We start from the raw sequence: 13,433 nt of genomic DNA, 5'->3' as shown, positions 1-13,433 counted from the left end.
AGTTGGAGCGGTGACAACACAAGACAGCGATGACTCTGTCCTTTCCTGCAAATAGCATGAAATTGCTTTAATGAGGAAACTTTTTCCAGTTCCCGCTTCTCCACTCACGTACAGTCGGACAGGCTTCAACGACGTACATGAGCACTCTTTCTTGTCATGACTTAATCCATGATCAATTTGCATGGTAACTTCGTCATATATTTTCCTCTGCTCAACGTTGAGTTGTCTTTCCAACTCTTCTAAGTTAACCGCATCCTCCTGAGCATGTGCCATGGCTCTTTCCACTTCATTCATAGCAGTGGCAGCTTCATTTTCGATAACAGGTCCTCCTAGTGGATCCTGACTCAATGAAGCAGAGCTCTGACTGTCCTGAGAACTGTCTCTGGCAATCTCGGCTGCAATCGTTGCTTCCTGCTCAATTTCCGCATTCAACATTTCTACATATTTGGGAAAAGCAGGACATTCTATGGTCTCCTTGGCAGCATTGAAAGAGTCTTCGTAACAGAGGAAATCTCCAAGCAGTTCCTCTTCTGCACGCCAAGGCTTGAAAAGTTGCAAAAGTGCTAAATAGAAAAACTCCTTTTTTTCAGGAGATTCGCCAGTCAATTTTCGATGGTTTACCAAGTGGCATTTTCTTTGCTTGACCAGACATCCCTCACTTCCTATTACAGCATACACTCCTTTCTCAGTATCTTCTTTGATGTTCCTCTTGAATATGTAATTTTGAAGAACCTCATACAGACAAACATTGTCGAGGTGACTGCTTCTATTTGGATAATATGTATCCAACATGTTGGTCTTCAAAATGTCAGTACTGTTTGGCTCCTTTTCCGGCAAATACTCAATTTCCCGCACAGGTTTCAGAACTCGATTACGCGTTGCAGCAAGACCAAGACTCGCCCAAACGATACTCCTGGACTTGGCATAGAGACTTGCTGAAGACAACCGGTCAGAGCATTCGTACGCTCCGATTTCTCGATGCGACAACATCTTCAGACTGAAACTGTACAACTTCTTGCTGAGGCTCTTTTCATGGGAAATGTCCTCCCACATATCCTTCAATTCTGTCTTCTCTTTTTTGGTGATGTAAGATGTCACATACCGAGCCACAGCCATACAGTTATCAGCCACAAACTGTATATCCATGTTAGCATTCCACATGGACAAAATCACCGGGTTGTAGTCGTTGATGTACTTGGACTCTTCGTTCCTCTTCAAATTGTATGTGTTTTTAGGTGATTTCTTCATCACATTATGTCGCAGCGAAGACATCAAACTGTTTACTCTTCCTTTAGAAATCACCGGTCGTGGAAAGCCGAAACGACATTTGGTGTAGAACTTGTCCTTGTTTCGGAATTTACGACGGCAGTACTTTCCACATCGATGGCTTTGGAAACGCAGAACTTTTTCTCTTAGGCTTTTCTTCTCCTTTGCGTTTGGAACAGCACACGTAGAATACTGTTGGATGAAACTCATCACTGAGTCTTCTGGATCCGTTCCAAATTTAGGTGCATCCTTGATCCACAGCAGCATATGTATATGAGGAGCACCTCTTGCTTGGTACTCCTTTCTCCAGAAGAAATCCAACACCTCTCCAAGAGGTGGATTCTTCTAATTCATGATGAAAGACATCATAGCTTCAAATCTATGATTGAAGTACCTACATACATTGACTGGATCCAAAGAGCACAGTTCTCCGGGTGTCTTGAATTCGATGTTATCTACGTTAGCATTTGCCTCTCGTAGAAATTCAAGTAAGTCTTCCCAGCCATACTCGGCACAGCTCAGAGTGAGGAACCATGTGGGAGTACCTAAGTTCCTCAGCATACATTTTAAATCACCATGATGACGGTACCAGTACTCATTAGTACCACGCTGACACGCCATGAGATTAATCAGGTGAGAATCCAAAATACTGTCTTGGACATTGACTTTATCCATAAAGTCACTTGCCGAGATGTTTTGCATGTGTATACCACTTTTCAAGATGTGGTTCACTGCATATGACAGTCCAGACAGATCGCTTTCAAACAGGAGATGAAACAAATAGGGAATGCATTGTCGAAACCTAGCATCTCCTGCATACAATCGCAAAGTCCGGAATTCAGAAGCAGGAATTTGATGAGGTCGCTCATCATATCTTCCTCCCTGACCTGTTGGAAAAAGCTGTGGGAAACACCGAGCTTCCAAACTTTCCTCCCAAACACTAATGGGACTTCCTTTGGCTTGTTTCATTTGAAACAACTCAATAGCATTCCCCATGACTTCCTTTGAATGCAAAGGATGAACACTATAATGTTCATATATTTCTTCACTAGTACAGGGTTCTACTTTCTCAATTTGACCAGCACACAAATCGCTATCCTCTTCCTCACTTACTTCCTCTTCTGCAACATATACATTCTTATAGTATTTATTATTTTTTTTCAAATACAATGTTGCCTTTTTAACTTTCCTAACATCCACTAAATCTTGCCATATTTTCTTATTCTTTGTCGGAACCCCATTAACTAAGATAACCAGAGGTTCCTCTTCCACTTTTTCTACTCCAATTGTGTTAATGTTTTTCTTCAAATCTAGAGGCAAATAAACAACTCTTCCCTTTAATCCTCTCTGTAAATCTGATGGAGGCAATTTCCCTGTCTTTGGCTCCATTCTTACAATAGTCTGAAAGGGATGGATACTTTGAATCAAAATAGATTCATAAGTATTTAAATCCTTCAATTCAGAAGGAATCTCAATCAATTCCAGATTATTATGAACTGCTCTAGCAGGCATCTGGTTTTGATTTAATTTGTTACAGCAATAAGTACACACACGTTGATCCAATCCCAAATCAAAACAATTTTCTACCATCAAGTATGTTGTGAAATCCTTCCATTCACTATTATTTTCCCTTTCACTTTTTGCATATAAATCCACTAACTTAGTCTTATAATAAGTGCGTCGACAACACACACAAGTGAAATTTGGCCTCTCACTTGATTTGACCTGAAACGTCGCAATTTCCCTCTGGAAATTATCTGTACTGGAAACCTGTACACTATCTTCCACATTACCCGCTTATTCTTGGTCAATTTCAACATTCTCCTCTTTACTTCCAAAGTAACAAAACTCAATTTCTTCACATATATTCTTCACATCTATTTCAGAACCATGCAAAAGAGCAGCGCATAATTGTTTAAGCATAATTGCTGGACTCTTAGCATAATACAACATTCTAACTAATTTCCTCACTTTATTATGATGCACTGCTAGCATCCTGAAATGATGAAAAACACTCTGGCATACTCTCCTGGAAAGACAAGCCAGTGAATGACCATGCAAACCTGTCACTTCTCTCACTCTGCAAGGATCTAATTCTTGCAACAACCTTATTTTCTGCTTCAAACTTTTCTTATTAAATGACCGTACAAAATCACAAAGCAAATTGATGGAATCCTGTCGCACACTACAAATACTACTACACTTCCAGGTGTACACAGGACCCTTAGCACGTCTTCCTAAAACCTCATTACCTAACACCTCTTCTGCCTCTGTTGTCACAAGTTTTTCTTTTTCAACTGGACAACCATCTTTCACTTCATAAGCACGACCACTGGTGTCAACTGCATGCACCAAATCATTATCCTGGAAATAACTCTCCTCATTAAAAAATGCCTCAGAGCTTGAACTATGCATCCATTCTCCAGAAAAAACTTCACAAAAATTACTACGATTAACTATTCTCTTCCATCTACTATTTCTTTTGAAATCATAAATTGCCTTGTTTAGCTTCCTAATTCTATTGATTATCAAAATAAATAACTTACGTTTAATTTCAAATGCCTCATTAATAACTTTCTAAAAATTTTTTTTTCTCTTATAAAAAACCAGTTTCTGTTGACCTTTCTTAATATTTTTTAACAAATTGCCAATTATCCTGTTGCGGAACATTCGTTTACGAATGTCCCTAAACTGTTGTTTCCTTCTACTATCATGCACAGAGTTATCTCTTGCTCTAGCAGTAACATTTTTGATTGGCCTTTCCTTTCCATTTGAATTGCTTCTCTTTTTATGGACTGAAACATTTTCTGTAGTAATATTTTTTTTACTACACATATTTCTTATGAATGTTTTTGTACTCTTACCCGGTGCTTTCTTCGTGACTTGACAAATCTTTTTGTTAGAGGACTGCTGCTTCTTTTGATTGGCCTGCTGTCTTTGACGTTTTGCAGCCTTTCTCTCTCTTTCTTTCGTTGGCATGGTGAAATGTTGAAATGATCTGCAGTTGAATCTGTGGTAAAATATATTAAAAAATGTTATTAACCACTATTACCAAACAGTAAATCAATAACAGTGATCAAAAACTTAACACACTACTTGACATTTTAAATAGAAGATTTTTTAGTCCTTGGCAAATTTACAATACAGAAATAGCAGAAAAGAAATGGAATTTATATTCATGTTACCTGTGCTATTTTATATGTGAATCTGATCTAATTTTATGATCATTTTTTAATATTTTATTGAAGACACTACACAACCTGTTTTTGAAGGTGTCTTTATTTTTAAATTAAACGGTTTACACTTTTACTTTTTATTTATTATAAATTTTAAAAATAAATGTTTATAGTTCCATAGGCTCAAGCAGGTCAGCTTCCCACCCTATGTCATATAATTCGGACAAATCTGCATCCTCATTACGCTCTTCTTCATCCTCAGGATTTAAATCATCCAAGGGATCAACATCCACTGATGTTTCAATTACAAGTTCAATGATGAGGTCAAAATCAACTGATTGCAGATTGTCGCTCATGTTGATGTTGTCTTTATCTTTAAAGAAAGATAACAACAATGAGATGTTGCAGAGTAAGAGACAAATCTCAGAGATTATAATAGTAAAATTGTTTAACAAGAGTAACATTTTGCAGCTATTATTTAGCCATGTCCAGCGATGCTGAGCAGGTGAAGCCTATGTCTAATTTTTCAGTGAACAGGACTCATCTCTTCTTAACCTTGGATAAGCCTCACCAACTCTGTGTCTCCTGCACATACTTAAATGTAAAGGGGCAGATTTATGTTAAATGGCACATCCCCAGGCATGCACCAGTTAACGTGCACCGCTGCTCTGCCACCCATGGTGTGCCGTATTTACAATCAGATAGGAGAAAGCTGCGTCAAAACCCTGTGCCTGCTTTAAGCAGGCATAGGTCTTGACGCAACATTGTGGAGATGGGGCACCCCTGAGCCTTGCTTGAGCTGCATCGCACTTGCGATACAATTCCAGCAATGCGCCACCTTTACAGCACAGATACGTCACGCATCTGTGCCATTTTTGCCCCATGCTGCGCCGCATTGTAAATGCAGCACACCATGGGTGGCGGAACAGCGGCGCAGGATGACTGGCACATCCCTGGTGATACGCCAGTGATCATAAATCTATCCCTAAGCTTCTTATCTTGTTACAGATGAACCGCCATATGTACCATCAAACTATTTTGCATTTCCTAAATAGCGAATTTTAAGGAATAAATAGCAATTCTTTACCGTTCCTAATTTGCAATGAGCAAATTGCTAATTGCAAATTACCCATTCATTTCCATGGGCTAGGAGGCTCATAGGAATGAAGGTGCAATTTGCGATTAGCAATTAGCTCATCGCAAATTAGGAATTTTTCCAAGGGTGCATGGGTGTCTCAAGAACACCCTGCTGCACCCCTGAAAAAGAAATTTGGGGGCATATGGCGCACATACATGCCCTAAGGACATGTATTGGCGTCATATGGCACCTTTTGTTTTTTGGAAAAAAATGTTTTTTGAAAAGAATTCGCAAATTACCACAAACTAGAAGTTGGTGGTAGTTTCCAAATCCTTAATGTCATTTTTTACATATTTTTTGTTTGATACATTGCATTTAAGAAATCGCAAAATTTGCAAATCCTTCAGTGCAATCGCAAAATAAGGAATAGCAAATTTTGAATTAAGGACATTTTAAGTCATTTCCACATGTGCAGTGTTTTCAAATTATGATTTGAAAATCGTTTTTGGGGAAAAGGAATGGTTTGCAAATTTATGACAAGGACATAATGGTGTATGCTTCTCTATAAGGCATTTCACTGTCTCTGATGTCATTTTTCCCATATTACATTATAAGACCTTTCCCCATGGAGCACATTCCTTGTAAATATGCTCCCACCTGTGCATGGTGAATTTAGATTTTGACTGTTTGAGTCACATAGCCATGTTAAAAGTGACCCAAAAAAATTGCAAACGCTTTAAAAAAACACATTCATGTGTCTTAAGCACATTTTAAGTCATTTCCCCGTGGACAGTGTTTTGTAAGTGGCGCAAAAGAGGCATACACCTATCATAAATCTGTCCCTAGCATTTTAAATGATTAATTCATGATGACGATAAGGTGTGGCCTATCCAGAGGTTTGTTTAAGGTGAGGCCTACTCAGGATTGCAGATTAAAGTTACGCTTGATGAAGAATACAGAGGACATAATACATGTAAAACTCTACCAATGAAGTAAGTAATGTCCACTTCATTGCGCCAGTCATCATAAATGTATCCCTAAGCTTCTTATCTTGTTAGACATCAACCGGCATATGTATCATATAACTATTTTGCATTTCCAAAATAGCAAATTTTAAGGAATAAATAGCAATTCTTTACCATTCCTAATTTGCAATGAGCAAATTGCTAATTGCAAATTACCCATTCATTTCCATGGGCTAGGAGGCTCATAGGAATGAAGGTGCAATTTGCGATTAGCAATTAGCTCATCGCAAATTAGGAATTTTTCCAAGGGTGCATGGGTGTCTCAAGAACACCCTGCTGCACCCCTGAAAAAGAAATTTGGGGGCATATGGCGCACATACATGCCCTAAGGACATGTATTGGCGTCATATGGCACCTTTTGTTTTTTGGAAAAAAATGTTTTTTGAAAAGAATTCGCAAATTACCACAAACTAGAAGTTGGTGGTAGTTTCCAAATCCTTTATGTCATTTTTTACATATTTTTTGTTTGATACATTGCATTTAAGAAATCGCAAAATTTGCAAATCCTTCAGTGCAATCGCAAAATAAGGAATAGCAAATTTTGAATTAAGGACATTTTAAGTCATTTCCACATGTGCAGTGTTTTCAAATTATGATTTGAAAATCGTTTTTGGGGAAAAGGAATGGTTTGCAAATTTATGACAAGGACATAATGGTGTATGCTTCTCTATAAGGCATTTCACTGTCTCTGATGTCATTTTTCCCATATTACATTATAAGACCTTTCCCCATGGAGCACATTCCTTGTAAATATGCTCCCACCTGTGCATGGTGAATTTAGATTTTGACTGTTTGAGTCACATAGCCATGTTAAAAGTGACCCAAAAAAATTGCAAACGCTTTAAAAAAACACATTCATGTGTCTTAAGCACATTTTAAGTCATTTCCCCGTGGACAGTGTTTTGTAAGTGGCGCAAAAGAGGCATACACCTATCATAAATCTGTCCCTAGCATTTTAAATGATTAATTCATGATTACGATAAGGTGTGGCCTATCCAGAGGTTTGTTTAAGGTGAGGCCTACTCAGGATTGCAGATTAAAGTTACGCTTGATGAAGAATACAGAGGACATAATACATGTAAAGCTCTACCAATGAAGTAAGTAATGTCCACTTCATTGCGCCAGTCATCATAAATGTATCCCTAAGCTTCTTATCTTGTTAGACATCAACCGGCATATGTATCATATAACTATTTCGCATTTCCAAAATAGCAAATTTTAAGGAATAAATAGCAATTCTTTACCATTCCTAATTTGCAATGAGCAAATTGCTAATTGCAAATTACCCATTCATTTCCATGGGCCAGGATGCCCATATGAATGAAGGTGCAATTTGCGATTAGCAATTAGCTCATCGCAAATTAGGAATTTTTCCAAAGGTGCAGGGGTGTCTCAAGAACACCCTGCTGCACTCCTGAAAAAGAAATTTGGGGGCATATGGCGCACATAAATTTTAACAACATTCCATTACCTCAAAAACGATTTTCAATTCATAATTTGAAAACACTGCCCACAGGGAAATTACTTAAAATGTCCTTAAGACACATGAAAGTGTTTTTTGAAAGCCTTTGCAATTTTTTTGGGTCACTTTTAACATGGTTATGTAACTCAAACAGTAAAAACCAAAATTAACATGCACAAGTGTGACCATATTTACAATGAATGTGCCCCACGGAGAAAGGTCTTTTAATATAATATGGGAAAAATGACATCAGAGACACAGAAATGCCTTATAAAGAAGCATACACCATAATATCCTTGTCATAAATTTACAAACCATTCCTTTTCCCCAAAAACGATTTTCAAATCATAATTTGAAAACACTGCACATGAGGAAATGACTTAAAATGTCCTTAAGACACATGAAAGTGTTTTTTGATTGCCTTTCCAGCATGGTTGGGTCACTTTTAACATGGCTATTTAACACAAACATTCAAAATCTAAATTTGCCATGCACAGGTGGGAGCATATTTACAAGCAATTTGCGCCACAGAGAAAGGTCTTACATTAAAATGGGAAAAATAACATCAGAGACAGTCAATTGCCTTATAAAAAAGCATACACCATTATGTCCTTGTCATAAATTTAAAAACAATTCCTTTTCCCCAAAAACGATTTTCAAATCATAATTTCAAAACACTGCACATGGGAAAATTACTTAAAATGTCCTTAAGACACATAAAAGCATTTTTTGATTGCCTTTGCAGCATGTTTGTATCACTTTTAACATGGCTATGTAACACAAACATTCAAAATCTAAATTTACCATGCACAGGTGGGAGCATATTTACAAGCAATTTGCGCCACAGAGAAAGGTCTTACATTAAAATGGGAAAAATAACATCAGAGACATTCAATTGCATTATAAAGAAGCATACACCATTATGTCCTTGTCAGAAATATTATAACCATTCATCTTCCTCAAAAACGATTCTCAAATCATAATTTGAAAAGACTCCACAGCTCCTATGCAGAAAAACACCCTGTCAGTACTAATACTTCACATTTTCTCCAATTACATTTTCTCAAAGAAACAAAATCTATTTGTAAAACACTTGAGACAAAGCAACATTTGAAAAACACAACTTTCTTCATAATTTTCTCCTTAAAGCACACTATTCTCTATCTAAATTAAAGAAATATTTTCTCACCTTAGCAAATACTTTGAGTTTGAAAACAGTCTCAGAAACACACCAATTTGTCTTCAGCAGAGCAAAAGGTATGCACTCCAGAGTCTGCAGCTATCAAAAGCACAGAAATGCTGTAATTTTTCACACATATCTCTCATGTCACCCAATCAAAACTCTTCCCTCACTTTTTTTCAAATGAAAACCCTTCCCCCCTCTGCCATTTCATGCCTTTTCTGCATAGCAACCACCTCTTGCAAGACCTCTGGTGTTTGCAAGTTCACACAACAATGTTGCAATTGAACTCTGAACTCTCAGTGCACCTGCGTATCCACTGCAATCTTTCATTTAATGATTATTTATTGACCATTCAAAATACATCTTTCAAAGAACTCATCCATGCACCCTAACTTTCTGTTTTCAGCAATCAAAATCCACCAATCACTGTTACTGCTTCATTAACACAGAAACTCCACAGTTTTTTTCATTTTAAACTCTCATTTTTTCAACTGCCATTTCATTGCCACACTTCATCTGACTGCAGCAGAACCTTCTCTCACCATGTTTTCTGTCTGGATTGTTGGACATAGTTATATCCACTGGGCTCACAGGTATGCTGAGAACAGAAATTTACCTAACCTCAATTTACAAGATGTGGAAATTAAATGGTTTGGCCACAGAGGATTAAAATGTCACCAATTTATACCATTGGTGAAAACCTTTATGCATTTGCCCAAACCTGACCTGTTAATTGTGCACTGTGGAGGTAATGATTTGGGCACTTTGACTGGGGTAGGTCTGGAAATGCTTTTAAAGGACACCTTTGAGCAATTGATGGCACTTTTTCCTCAGACTGCCTTGGTATATTCAAATATATGCCAAAGACAGAAATGGAGGTGGTCAAACCAATTTTGTCCACAAATTGAGAAGTCGAGGAAGCATGTAAACAAATCTGTTTCAGCTTACATGAGAGACCATGGAATGGGCTCCCTGTACAACAATAACTTGCGTTACTACATGCAAGATATCTACAGAGGAGATGGAGTTCACTTCTCAGATGAGGGCAACAGAATTTTCACTCTGAATTTAAGACTGTGCATTGGTACCTACTTATAAGTACCTAAATGTACCATAAACCCAAAAGCTCTTCTCAGAGCTACCCTACATCTGATCACTCACAATTATTATTTTACTCTAACTTTTTTCACTAATTTTCAACAAAGTACGCTCCCCGGGGCGCTACCCGGTACGCGAACCGGGAGCTAACCTCGCGAAATTTTTTTAAAAAATGGTTTTTTTTCGCACATATAAGCCTCCTCAGCCACCCTCACAAAACCTAGGGGGTCAAGATAAGTCTACCGTTCCCCCTTCTACCCATTCTGAACATTATTTGCCCTCCATTTTGTATCTTAAGTCGACGAAACACAAAATGGTGGACTCCCGTAACGCTTAAGGTTCGCGAACCGGGGCGCTCAACAGTTCGCGTACCGGGTCGCTCCCTGGGAAGCGCACCATCAAAAAAGGTGGGAAAGTAGTTTACAGAAAAAATTAAAATTAAAAAATAATCAACAAAACCAACAATCAATTAACATACAGTATTTGAAAAGTCTATCATTCATTTTTCATTGCAGTACGCTGCCCAGAACGCTTCCCGGTTCGCGGACCGGGCGCTACCCACGCAAAAAAACAAAAAAAAAATAATTTTTTTTTGCCCCGCGGGGCCCTTTTAAAGCCTCCACATTAAACCTAGGGGGTCAGGGAGGATCTACTATGCCCCCTTATGGTTATTTCCCCCTTTGTTTTGGCCTCCTCTTGTCTCTCAATCCTACCGAGAGACAAGATGGCGGCCGCTCCGGACTGTTTAGAATGTTGACAGACACCGGAGAGCCAATCAGCTTCGCTACGCGAAGTTCCGGTACGCGTAAGGTCCGCGAACCGGGGCGCTGCCCGGTCCGCTGTTACAGATATATATCTTTTTTTAAACGTTAATTTCTCAAAATCCACTGGAGCACATATATTGAGACCTACAAAAGGCACATCGGGCTACCAGTCCCTACAATTTTGCCAAGTTTCGTGCAAATCCATTCAGCCGTTCGGGCTAAAAGTGAGGCCAACCGCCCTATGGAAAACTCAATGTTAAAAACACGTTTTGGGACCCCCCTTTTTTCTCGACCCCCCCTGGACGAACCCCCGCCCAATTTTCAGGGGCTGCTCAGAAACAAAATGTGCCATTTTCCTGAAAATTTCAGCCAATTCCGTCCACAAACGCCAAAGTTATTAGACATAGAATTTTCAAAAATCCCATAGGGAAAAAATCCTAACTATATATACCTACTGGCGACCGCCAGTAGGTAATATATATATATATATATATATATATATATATATATATATATATATATATATAATTCACTGAAAAGAACGTAGGTTTCAGGGACGTTATATTTAGAAATTAGCATTTAAAAAACCTTAGAAATTCACTGAACCAACCATAGGTTTCAGGGACGCTACAGTTAGCTGGACATTTCACTCTTGCAAAACCATAGAAATGTTGCCATTATAGTTAGTTCAGCTAACTATAATTCGTGCACCAGCAATGCACTGGTCATGACTACACATATCACTCATGACATGGTCAGTGACATCACTGATGACATCTCAAATGACATAACTGATGACATCACTGATGACATTATCCAGTGACTGTGTGTTTTTGTAAGTTTAAATACGTTTTATATATATTCCAAGGTGTATTGAAGAATGAGTGGGTGTATAAGTGTCTGGATGGGGGATTTAGTAGGTGCGTGACTGACCATATAAGTGAGTGATTAAATGTGTCTTACTGAATGCATGGGTTAGTGACTAAACTGTGTGAATGTCTGTATCAATCTGTCTGTCGTTCTGCAAGCTGCTGCATGGGTTGGTCAGTGCTACATGAGTGTCTATATAGGTTATTGATTGGTTGTCTAAGTATTTTTTGGGGAGATTGAGTGTGTGTGTGGTGGGTGATAGGTATGTGACTTTGTGCATAGATGTGTGAGTGGTTGATTCACTGGGTGTATGGGTTCAAGAGTGCATGTGGAAACAGCTGTAAGGGTGCATGAGGGTGTGTATGGGTGTGTTGTTGAGTGAATTGATGTCTCAGTGGTACATGTCCAAGTAACTACATATGTAAAAGGCAGTGTATGAGAGAGTTGAATTATATAAATGACTCTGTATGATAGTCAGTGATTGTGAGACTGGCTGTATGGATGAGTGTGTACTTGTATCACTGATTATATAAGAGTAAGTATGCATTAGTATCTGTATGAATAAGTGAAACGTGTATGTATAATTGTCTAGGTGAGTAAATGGGAGTGTGATTGATTCTTAGCAAGACTGACTAGGTGTGTGAGTAACTGCATAGATGAGTGGTGGTGTCTGAGTGTCTGTATAGGTGTATGAGTGCATATGATAGTGTTGTATCGATGAGTGACTGCATGTATGAGTGATTGTATGGATGAATGAGTGGATGTGTGTGGAGACCTAGGAATCAGTGAGTGCGTATGTAGTAACTGGTATTGGTGTGTCAATGATTTAGAAAATGGTGGTCTGTATTTTACAGTGGGTGTATCAAAGGTTATATTAGAGTGTAAGGAGGTGCATCATATTTTCACGTCGATGATGTTATCGGTGATGTCATTTGAGATGTCATCAGTGATGTCACTGACCATGTCATGATTGATGTAATATGTGACGTCATGAGCAGTGCATTGCGGGTGCATGAGTTATAGTTAGCTGAACTAACTATAACGGCCAAATTTCTATGGTTTTGTAAGAGTGAAATGTCTAGCTAACTATAATGCCCTGAAACCTATGGTTTTTTCAGAGAATTTCTAAGGATTTTTAAATGCTAATTTTTAACTATAACGTACCTGAAACCTGTTTTTTTCAGTGAATATATATATATATATGTCAAACATAAATCTACCATTAAAGACATCCAGGGATTCTATGTTTGCATGACATGCAAAGCCTGCAAATATAGTTCGAATGTCAAAAATGTATATTTTCCGTTGGACAATTCTGAAAGGATCATTGACAAGCATCTGTCCTGTGTCATGCCTGCCGTGCAAGCAACGCAGGTTACCAAGATTCGGTCCGCTATTCAGGAAGTGTTCGGTGGTTGGCGTTGGTTGGCAAAAGCCGTGGTGAGCAGAATGCGCATGCGCCGGAGATTAGCGTCGGAGTCATAAACCCGCCCTAAACGCACAGGAAATTG

This window comes from Lissotriton helveticus, chromosome 8, assembly GCF_964261635.1.
Source record: "Lissotriton helveticus chromosome 8, aLisHel1.1, whole genome shotgun sequence".
In the NCBI taxonomy this organism is placed as follows: Eukaryota; Metazoa; Chordata; class Amphibia; order Caudata; family Salamandridae; genus Lissotriton; species Lissotriton helveticus.
Note: the sequence above shows the minus strand (reverse complement) of the source record.